This window comes from Pteropus alecto, unplaced genomic scaffold (assembly GCF_000325575.1).
Source record: "Pteropus alecto unplaced genomic scaffold, ASM32557v1 scaffold93, whole genome shotgun sequence".
In the NCBI taxonomy this organism is placed as follows: domain Eukaryota; kingdom Metazoa; phylum Chordata; class Mammalia; order Chiroptera; family Pteropodidae; genus Pteropus; species Pteropus alecto.
In genome coordinates this window covers 405,214-415,510 of record NW_006433381.1, presented here as the reverse complement: position 1 = coordinate 415,510, position 10,297 = coordinate 405,214, and the positions used below count along the sequence as shown (strand labels likewise).

The 10,297-nt window shown below is 38.9% G+C and overlaps 1 non-coding gene across 1 annotated transcript; it reads right to left on the bottom strand.

Moving 5' to 3' along the window:
* Window positions 1-9,354: 9,354 nt before the first annotated feature.
* On the bottom strand, window positions 9,355-9,518 carry LOC112476960. Its single transcript, XR_003045259.1, has one exon. It is a non-coding gene; the product is annotated as a U1 spliceosomal RNA (small nuclear RNA).
* Window positions 9,519-10,297: the final 779 nt, after the last annotated feature.

Here is a 10,297-nt window from a genome sequence, read left to right as displayed (position 1 = left end):
TTCTGGAGTCAAACTACTTGGATTCAAGTCCCAGCTTTCCCACTTACTAGTTCTTTCACCTTTGTAAAATCACTTAAGGATCACTGTCTCCATTTTTTCATCTGCAAAATGGGGAGAAAAATTGCACCTTTGTCACAATGCTATTGTAAGGACTAAATGAGTTAATGCATATATAGTACATGCTTGGCACATTCACTACATTCAATAAATGTGAACTATTTTTTATTAACGCCTTTGCTTCAGACTACACTAAGTAATTGTGCAAGGTGCTCTTTATACAAATTATGCCTTCTGACACCAGTGTCAGAGATATTGTAATGCATTTTGGTTCATACTCCGTGGGTCCACTCCTTAACCCCTACCCCCCCATACACATTTTCTGTTTCATCCCATTACTTGATTTGATGTCACTGAGGCAGTTAGTAAAGGGGTCCTTGCGAATGTCACTAATGTTTCTGGAGGAGGGATAACCATGAAGGCAAAGCATAAATCTGACAGCTGCCTGGACTGCCTGGTTACAATGAAATGTGTCTTGTGCATTTCTCTGTTTTGTGTCACTTCAAAATGACAAGAAAATAAGCGGCCCGTCAACAACTAATTTCTCTGCAAATCACCGATGAGGGGCTCTGGTTTCCTCAAGACTGCCTCAGAGCCAGCTAGGTGCTTGTGGTTCAGTCCATTGGTCATTTCATCAGTCGATGGAGAGGAATTGAATGAAGCAAGGGCTTTCCATTTATTCAGTGCAGAGAGTTCATGCATGAGTTTCTCAGGCTTTGAAACAAATATATGATGATAAGTAGGACATTGTGCCTCCTATTCTAATCCTGCTATCCATAGGCAACCATGGTGTGTGTCCCATCTACGAGCACTGCAGATCATCTCCTTGACCCTTCGCACACTGTTGATGAAAATGACTCTCTTTTATTAATGCTTTTGTTGGATCCAGAGGTGTTAGGATAAATGTTTGGTTTTCTGCTTCCAATAGGTATAGCAGCTTTGACTTTTTTTTTGAGGAGAGCTCTGTGGTTCCAAGCTCAGGTCTTGGAATGAGACAGCGTGCGTTTGAGTTCTAGTCCCATCACTTATGAGTTCTGTGACTTTGGCCATGCTACCTAACCTCTCTGTTCCAGTTTTTCCATTGGGAAAATGATCTCAATCTCAAAGATTGTTGCAAAAATTAAGTTATATTTATAAAGCTTTACTACACTGCATCACATAGGGTAAATGCTCCACAAGTTGTTATTAGTAGTATCTGCTTCCTCTTTTTTTATTTCCTTTTAGATAATTTATTAACTACATGGCTATCTCTATACGAAAAGCCTTACATAAATTATTTTTTGTAGTCCTCACAATCATGGCTGTAAAATAGATGTTATTTTTATCTCTGTTTTATAGGTGAGGAAACTGAGACTGTGGGAGGTTAAGTCACTTGTCCAGGGTCACACAACCAGTAATTAGTAGAGCCTCCTGTCTTCACTACTTCATGGGAAGGAGGGAGGAGGCTGTAGAGAAGAGGGAAGGGTATCAAGGCTCTAGGCAAGATTCTTGCTCTATCCTCAGGGTAGACTGAAAAGGGAAGCCTAAGAACCCTGGACAATCGGCCACCACCCACCTGAATGTAGCATGCCACTGAGTGTTTCTAACATTTATGCTCATTTCCACCATGATTATTGCTTCCTATAGAATGTAGCCACTCCCCTTTCTTCCTGACTTGACAGCAAACCAAAGAAATCTCTTTTAGGGAGACAATGTAACCCAGTAATTAAAAGTAGGGCCTCTGGACTCAGACTTCTGTGCTTCAAATCTGATCACTTTTTGAGTAATCTTGAACTCTGATTCAAACCTCTAGGCCAATAGTTTTCAGTGGTCTGAGGATCCAAGGAGGTCCATAAGGTCAGAACTATTTTCATAATAATACTAAGAAGCAATTCCTCTGTTTCACTTCTATTCTCTCACTAATTTACAGTGAAGTTTTCCAGAGGCTCTATGATGAGTGATGATGTCATACTTTGATGGCTAATGGGTTGTGTGTTTGGATTTTAAAAATTTCAGTTTCAATTTCTAAAATGCTAAATATTGAGATACATATACCCCTCATAAAAAAAGCTCATTAGATTCCTCCACGATTTTTATGAGTGTAAATTGGTCTTGAGATCATAAAGTTTGAGGACAACTTCTTCAAGCTTTAGTTTCTTCTGCAGATTAGAAATAATAACAATATCAATTTTATAAAATTGTTAGGCAATTAAATGAGATAATGCACAGAAAGCTCCTAACCCAATGCCTGGCATATAGTAAGTAGATGCTCAGTAAACAGTAATGATTTTCAATGTCATCGTTATTGATTTTCTACTTTGTTCTGGATTTGTTGGGATTCTACAGCTAACCTCCTTATTAACTGTAATGTGAACATACACACGTTTATTTACTAGGAAAAACACATGTGTTAGCAGTCATTCATGTGGTCATACAGTCTTGGGCACAGTAGCAAAACACACAAGAGCTTTCAATCTGTCTAGAGAGGCAGGACTCACATGTGAAACATGATTAAACTTAGTAAGATGGAGTGTAACTAATAAATCAAGTTGACTATGTATGTACAATACTGCACAGAGTTATACACACTGTATTTGTATTCTCTAGGACTTCAGAGAAGAGGAAGGCTGGAACCAGAGATTGAAAGAGATGTGGCTGGGTGATACATGTCCCAGTAATGTAATAACCACACCCAATAAGTGTGCCTTCTCAGGGAGCCTATAAGGTGTGTGCCAGGCCCTTAGCATCTACATTGGAATTGGAATATTCCTTGGTATCTGGGAATACTGTGGTGCACCTTAACAAGCAGAAACTAAATTCCTAGTTCTTAAATCACATTATCAGAAAATGCAGAGTTTGGAGTCAGCTGACCTGGTTTCTAATCCCAATTCTCTTACTTCAGAAGCTGTGAGAGCTAGGGCATGTCCAGTCACTGTATGAAGTCTTGTGATCCTGTTGTGGAAAATGGGGTTGATACTAATTGGCCACAAACTTAAAGGGAACAAACGATATCATGTAGGCCATGGCACTTTGCAAACTATAAAGCCCTAGAGAATGTTCAGTGGTGTCAACACATGGTATTTTGCTTCTTTTGCCGATTACATCTCTAGCCCCATGACGTTCTGAGACTGGTGGCATCTGTGCCAGAGAGGAAGCATGCCTGGAATAGCCTGGGTATTTATGGAGAAGATTGGCAGAGTCTGAGATGTGAAACACAATGGTCTGCTTCAGATCATCCTGTTGAGTTCCTCATTCTTGAGCACTAAATTTACTCTCCCAATTTTTAAAAAAATAGCTTCATAATTTCACTTATTTTTTTTTCCTTTGTGTTCAGAGGAATTTAAGAATACTCCTGTACAAAGAGGTTGTTCTTATTCTCAGAACCATCCTATCATCCTCATAGTTCACCTCTCATTTTCAGGCACACAGCAGGAGAGTAACTTAGAATTAATGGCCTTTTCTACACCCATTAAAAAACGCTAAAAAATAACTCTGCTATTCTTAGGCATGAGAAAGATTGTTTTATGTGGTTTGGAAGCCTCCAATAAGCTAATTACTAGCAGAAGAGTAGCTGCAGCTTGCCCTCTGAAGACTTGCACTCATAATGAGCTCAAATGTGGCCTAAGGACAACTAAACTGTCATTCTGAGGTGTGGTTATCCATACAGACTTTGGAGACTCCTCCTCTCACTCACTCTGTGACCTTAGACAGCTCAGTCATCTCTCTCATTCAGTTTCTGCATCTGTCAAGGACGGATCATGAGTACCAACCCTATAGGGCTGATATGGAGTTTGAAGGACATAATAGGCATATGTTTATCTCTGCCCGGCATAAAGTTGGCACTCAGCAAATGTTAACACTTATTACCATGATTATGCTAGAAGCTGGTCAAAATGTAAAGGAAACCACATCCCTGACCTCTGAGGACTTGTAACCAAAGTGAGATAAAATATAGAAACACAAACCAAATGCAAGCAGAAGAGACCGGGAGGTTGTATTCAGTCCAATGGCTATTACTCACTCCTGTGGTTTCACTGAATTCTCCCTGCAACCCCTACCCAAATTGCTGACCCTACCACAGGACAAGGCATTCTTTTAACTGCTTGGAAACAACATTTCCTTTCATTTTTCCCCTAAGTGGAGTGAGGGGGAAGGGAAAGGGAGAGAGAATAAACACCAGCTGGGATGAGAATATAAAGAAAAGACAGTTTTTTTTTTCCTCATAAAAAAAAAAAGAGTAGGGTAGTGGGGACAGGGAGAAAAATGTGTTCTTGATGTGGAGGGGCTGTTGGGAAGAGCTGAGCGGGCAGTTTCACCAAGGTACCGCTTCTTCTAATCATCTCATCGTGGGCAATGTTCTGGTCCTAGCCAATCATATATTTACAACAAAAAGTGCAGACGGCAGAGGCAGGTGTCAAAACAATTTATAACAATTCTGGAAATGAATTATCTTTCTGTAACTTTGGCAGCCCAGGGAAGCCTACTCCTTGGGAAAGCTTCTTGTGAAACTGCACTCCCAGACAAAGCAATGGAGTAGGTCTACACAGTAACATTTGATACTGACCTGCAGATGCACTGCATAGCCCATTTAATATGGAGGTAAAGGTTTATCTTTTCAAAGTACTCGCCCTCAGCCTTCCTTGCAGTACCTGACATGCCCACGAAACTAAATCTTTGCTTTGTAAGTCTTTGCACTTTTCTGCCCAGAGAAATGCAGTGGCAGACAGGGGACTTAAAATAGTGGGAACGCTGTTCTATCAAAATTAATTAGAAATAAAGGTAAATTCTAGAGTTGAACACTGAAACATTTTTTATTTTAAATTTAAATTGGATTGAAATTTTAGAAATTTATTAATCTTCATAACAAACATATGAGCTATTATTATTCTAATTTTTCAGGTTTTAAAAGTTTATTTGCATATTAAAAATTGTGCATTCCAATAATTAAAACCATTTGGATAACAACTATATATATTTATATCTATGTCTACACACACACACACACACACACACACGCACACACACGCTATGATTAAACTGCATTTTGCATTTTATAGCCTGCAGGACACCTTGGATCAGCTTGGTTTTCACTCTAGATTTCACTGTCATCCAACCCAGCTTTTGCCTTCACCAACATGCAAGTTCTTTTCCTTCTCTGTCAGCAAGACAGGCAGGTGGGAGAGGCAGGTGCGGCCTTCATTGTCAGTAGTTCTTTGATGTGAAAAGGGAGCAGCACAGTCATTTAAACTTGATCCAATCTCTTTGTATCTTACAAAGTTAAACAGCTAAAATAAATAAAACAAGAAGGCAATGCTTGTGGGATGTACAGTGCATATCGGCAGTGCATGCCTCATATTACGATTCTCCTGCTTGCTTCTCCTGTTCAATTGTTTCTTTTGAAGGCAGTGGATTTTTTCTCTTGTGTTTCTGTCTTCTTCAACTTTGACTAATTGAATTTCTCAATCTCAGCTATATTGGGTTTGTCAGACATGGTGGCAGAGGAAGCGGAGAGAGGCACAAGAACAAGTGAGTCCGATCTGCTCAGTGGCGGTTGTGGAGTCTGTTCTCAGATTTTTTTTTGATGAAAAAAAGGAGGCCCAGGAAGCCTAAATGATTTGTTTGAGTAACTAGCAGAGCCAGAAATTGAACCCAGGCAGTCCAGCTTCAACACACATGCTCTCAACCATTATACATTCTGTTTTCTCTATTTTGCTCTTTCCAGTTCACAGAGGAAGAGCTTCCTTCTCATATATAGCCAAAGGTTGTGATTTTAGCATATAAATATCCTTTCTACAACTGTGTATATTGGAATTTATTTTTCTTTGGTCAAAAATCTCTTGATGCTTTGAATGTCTTCCTACCTGTGCACAACTGCACACACTCTCAAATAATTAAAATATTTTTCTTCTTGATTTAGTAAGTGGAACTTGTTCTTTGGAGCTGGTGTTGCTTATGAGGGCACTGTAACCGAATTACAACAAAATTTCAGGGGAAGTGCACTCAGTTTTTAGGGAATTCCTTGCCATTTTAGCTTTGGAGAAGTAGGAGGCTATTTGCCAGTGTCCTGACTGAGAAATTCTGTACCTGAGCTCTCCAGACCACACGATTCTCTTGGAATCACAAGAGATTAGGGAAGCATCCAAATCTTAGAATTTTCAACCTCCTAGACAATTCTTTTTTAATTCATTGCCTTCACTGATCCTGCCTAGGACAAGGCTGGGCTTTGAGGAGTAGAAGTTTGAACTAATTATCAGGTTGTACTCAGTCAGTGCTTGCTGGTGGATTGATTGCTGGAATCTGCTACAGAGGAACTTCTGGAACCTCAAGAGCTAAAGAGATTCCAGGGCAAGATTCAATGTTCTCATAAGAATTAGGAGATCTAGTTGCCTAGACAAAAGTCCACAGTGGGCAGTCTCCACAAAGTTCCTGTCACCTTCAGGATGGAAGAATCATGGTCCCAAAGGAAAATAATAGGTACTTATTTCATGTTTTGGCTTTTATGACAGATGGCAGCAGCATCAATAGCAGCAACATAACCTTGGACCAACTGAGCATTTAATTGAGCTTCACTTGATGAGGTGACATTTTGTTTCTCAGGCAAGTTAGATTGCTATTAACAGGGAGGTAGTTATCATAGTTAAATATACTCTCATTTCAAAAGAGTACTAGCAGAGCTTTTTAATATTTATATGACAATAATTGATCTCTTACCACTATCAAGTACTACTAAAGACTTATCAGCTTGCTGTTTCAGCACCATATGTTTTAGCCAAGATGTGCTCCATGTGTCCTTCCTGTGCCTTGGGGAGAGAACATTTGCAGTGGATCAAAATAGAAAATGGTGTGGGCTTCAGAAAAGCTCCTTGCTCTTAGATTTCCGCTCAATGACCGGATATTTGAGTTATGACTATAAAGTAACAAGGTCGCCTGAAAACCACTTGTGAAATGTAGCCTCGATACTTAATTGTTCCCTTCCGCAGGTGTGGAGCAAGAAGGGGGTGATCCAATTAAAGGAGACACCTTGTAAATTCATCTTGTATTGCATATATCTGATTTAAAATAGGCCATTCTGTGAAATCTGAAAACCCGCCTACAATTGAAATGCTAACATCTATACCATTTGGTTTTTCTTAATGAGCCATGTGCCAATTTTGCTTGTCTTACTTCAGCAATAACAAAGTTTAGCACACACATACCATAAATTTTCCAGGAACCTAAGGTGTGAGCTTTTTAAAAATTTTAGTTGAGCCAGATTTTTATTAGGGATTTGTTTATGGGCATGAGTGTACTACTCAGAGAAAGATAGTTTAACTGAAGCTGAGTGTCCCCTTAGGTAAATTGTATCTGAGAGTTACAATGGGGTCAAGGAACCTGAAACATTAATGTAAGTTTCCTGTAGTCATATGTATAGAGAGACTGACCCAGCAGCTCTTCCTTTTCCTTGAACTGGGGTTGTCATGACTCTTGAATTATGACCAGGAGAGGGGGTCACAGTTCCAGTGGATGGGGCTAAATAAGGCAACCACATTGTGTTACATGCCTATGACAGTATTTATGTATAAGAAGCACCCTGACATGGTAAGTCTTAAGAACTGACATTCACAAGTCTATCCCCAGACACTCACTGTCTATGAAGTAAGAATTAGCTCTATTAAAAAATCTGAACACAGAGAACATTTTGCAAAAAATTGAACATGCCAACAGCATTAGAATGCTTTTTCCTGAAATCAGTGTGCCATCTTTTCTGAGATGGAGACTCTTTTCTGTTTGTTTGCTTGCATTTTTTGGTGGGTAGGGAGTAGGATGTTTTCCAAGCTATTTATGAAAAAGATTTGAAGAAGAACATGGTCATTTTACCCTTCTCCACTGCTATTGACGAGGGTCTGAGAGAAACTTTTGCTGTTAAAACCTTTGGGAAATTTCAGAAACAACTTGAATGTGGTCATCAGGGGTCCTAGACCAATGATGTCTGTGTATTTCTTAGACAACTTTCCAAATATTTGAAAAATCCAATTCACAGTCCTAAGGCCATAGTCCAAATCAATTATTTCCTAGAACTCTTCTGGATATTCTGTTTTCCCTTTTCTTCCTTTTATCCCTTGATCTGATAAGCTTTTTTTTTTTAATGAAAGGAAATGAACCATTAAACAGAAATAATTAATGATCATGCTTTATTCTTTTTCTAAGTATTTTACCACCCACAGTCTGACCTACCTGGTCCTTATAACACTTCTGCAATTGGAATCGCCCATTTCCTTTGCCCGGGTGAGGAAATTTAGTGACATTTAGGCTAATGCCTAGGCTTTGAGATGTTGCTATTTCTAATTAGCAGACATTAATAACTTGAATCTGGTGCAACTTTAATATTTCATCCCAGTTGCTGCTCATTTTCAACCCACCCATGACTACTTTTTGTCTTCTACCTATGCTATTAGGCTTACCAATTACCTAGGGAAATTTTTGAAGAAATTGTCCCTGCTATGGATCTTTTGTCCAGAAAAATGCAAATTCATTCAAAATTTTGTTACAATTTCATTCATAGAGTGATCTTAATGAAGGCCACGACCCAAGTTTAGAACCTCTCAATTAGACAGTGGTATACCTGTTCCTTCTGAGATTACAGACTCTGTGAAGGTAGCTTTCTTAGGAAGGTGAAGGACTAACCAGGAGTAAGCATTCTTTTTTTCTGCAAAGGGCCAGATAGTATTTTCAGATTTACAAGCCACAGAGTCTCTGTTGCAGTTTCTCATCTATATATTAATAATGCAAAAACAGCCATAGATAATACATAAATGCATGGGCATGGCTGTGTTCCAATAAAATTTTATTTATGGATACAGATTTTAAATTTATATATTTTATGTTATGAAATATAATTGTTCTTTTGATCTTTTTCCAACCATTTAAAATGTTAAAAAATAATTCTTTACTTGTGGGTAGTAGGAAAACAGGTGGCCAGTTGGATTTGGCCCAAGGGCCATAGTTTGCCAACCCATGCTCTAGACTAGCAGTTTTCAGCTTTGGCTGCACATGAGGGTTACCTGGGGACCCTTAAGAAATATGCTGGGCTCTGTCTCTTGTGATTCTGACTCAGTTTGTCTAGAGTCGTGCTTGGACATCAGTTCTTATTAAAAACTCCACAGGTGATTCTACTGTGCAGCCATGGTTGAGAAGAACTACTGGTCTAGAATTGCGTTTTCTAGCTTCAGGTTTAGTCCAGATCTTTTGTAAATTGTGGAACTGCAAATTCTTAAGGGTCTCAGCATACTTCATGGGAGAAAGCTGACATCGAATTCAAGTTTTTGAATCATTTTTAAACAGGAGAGAGCATGAATACAGTCCACCAGTGCCACAAATTATGCAATCAAGTTTTCCAAATTTGGGGAAATTGCAGAGGTAAGCTCACGTGGAATGCAGTGGATGAGCCTCACCCTGGGAAAATCACCTTCATGAATGTGGTATTTCCCCTGCCAGGTAAGTAACTGAATCATTTAAAAATAGTGCTTGGCTTACCTTTCTTCGAGAGGTAGTAAAAGAAAGAACACCAGATGGTATGGTTTATGTAGATAAAAAAGAAAGAATAAAACAAAAATATTTATTTCCCAAGGGTATGTGTATACAAAAGCATGAAATGAATTCTGGAAAGCTAAACACCAAAAAGATGACTCAAGCTTCCTTTGGGGAGATTAGTACCACAGGGGTGAAGGTAGAGTCAAGAAGGACTTTTGATTTCAGCCCACCTTGGTTCAATTCTGAATTAGCCAGTTACTAGCTTTGTGACCTTAGGCAGATGATTTCATTTCTCACTTCTCTCTGCCTCAGTTTTCTCATCAGTAAAATGATGAAAATAGCGATACCTACCTCATAAGGTTTATCTGGGGTATAGTGAATTGAAAAACGTGTAAACAAATGTAGAGTCATATCTGACAAATAAATACTCAATGAATGGTTTGGAAACATCAAAAAATGGTTTGGCAAATATAAGGTATTATATTTGATAGTGATCAACCTTATTTTCTGCCTCCATACTATTTTAGTGGGTAATTAGACTCTTGGAACACAGTGATCGTCACCCTGCAGGAGTACTCACACTCATAGGAGGCATATCAGACTCCCTTTTGGGGAATCTATAGCTTGAAAAAAAACCCTCTAGGGACTCTGATAGAATTTTAAGTAGGCTCAACTCCTAGTCTATATGAATGAAATTATGTTTTTATCCACTGTCAAATATAAATATATCCTCTCTTTCACAGAGGTAGTG